The sequence below is a fragment of the Octodon degus genome, unplaced genomic scaffold, assembly GCF_000260255.1.
Source record: "Octodon degus isolate 3935 unplaced genomic scaffold, OctDeg1.0 scaffold00032, whole genome shotgun sequence".
Taxonomy (NCBI): Eukaryota; Metazoa; Chordata; class Mammalia; order Rodentia; family Octodontidae; genus Octodon; species Octodon degus.
In genome coordinates this window covers 376463-377769 of record NW_004524608.1, presented here as the reverse complement: position 1 = coordinate 377769, position 1307 = coordinate 376463, and positions in this window count along the sequence as shown.

Here is a 1307-nt window from a genome sequence, read left to right as displayed (position 1 = left end):
CACCTGTTTACAGCCTCCCAAAAGCTAGGATTACAGGTATGTGCCATCACACCCAGTCTCAATTGCCCTCTCAGTGCACCCTGGGGGCAGGGCCAGCATGGCAGGCCTGGGGGTTGAACCCGTGGCCCCTGTACCTGCTTGCTGGTACTTTAATCCTCTGAGCTATTTGGCTGGCCCTTTCTCTTCATTTTAATTTCTTATAACTTTTCTTTATTTTACTGATTTTGCCTGCTTATATCTGGTAATTTAAACAAAATATTATGCAAGATAACAATCATTATGGAATTCTTATTATTTTGTTTAGTGAAATTCTGTGTTGTTTCTAATTTTTAAAACTATTTTTATTCTCTTTAAAAATTAAAAAAAATTATTTTAATATTAAGTCTTAAAAAGAAACAATATACATTATAATTAAGTGTTTGTGAACTCCCAAGCATACACCTTCAGACATGTGGCAAATGTCTATGTAAACAAAGGACTCACATCTTATTCCTGAATGACCACTTGGCATGCAGTCACCATGCCTGACTATCATACACATGTGATAATGAGTGGACATGCTTGTGTCTAGTATGAATCTTCCTAATTTAATATATCATGTGTCCTAATAGATGAATTTAATTCATTTGTGTGAAATAAAGAAATGCTTTATGGATTTCCCTGCCTATAATTTTTCCATGCTTTTTTGTGAACCATCACTCTTAACTGTTGTCTTTTTTTTTTTTTTGTCACTTCTGTCTTGTAAGTTTTCAATTAACACTTGATTTAAAGGGAACTTTGTGAATCCTAGCCTGCAAAAGGTCATGACTTGTGTGAAGAATTCATGTGATAAAATCCCTGGTGGGTGTGTTGCCGGCACACTACAAGCAGGCTACATGGATGAAGTCCTCACTTCAGGGCAGCTGCGTTGCTGTGGAGAAGAGGTGGGAGCAAGTGGCTCTACAGGAAATGGTGCTGTAAGACATTCTGGCCGAAAGTCAGGGTTTGAGAAGTAGTGACGATGCCCCCAAATAAGACATGATTGATTGTGTGTACATTTTTGTACATGAAAAAATAAGACATTCCCTGAAAATAAGCCTTATTGTGTCTTCGAAAGCAACAGTTAATATGAAATCTGGCCTTATTTTGGGAGAAGTACAGTACAAAAAGAGTTACAGAACAATGGGTCAGAAACAGCAAGTTTGGGCGGGTGGGTGAGATGACCCGGGGCCCGCGGATCCTGAATAGACCCAGAGCCCAGGCCTCGTGTGTGAGTGAGACTGCCTGGGGCCCGCGGATCCTCATTCGACCCAGAGTGCAGGCCCAGT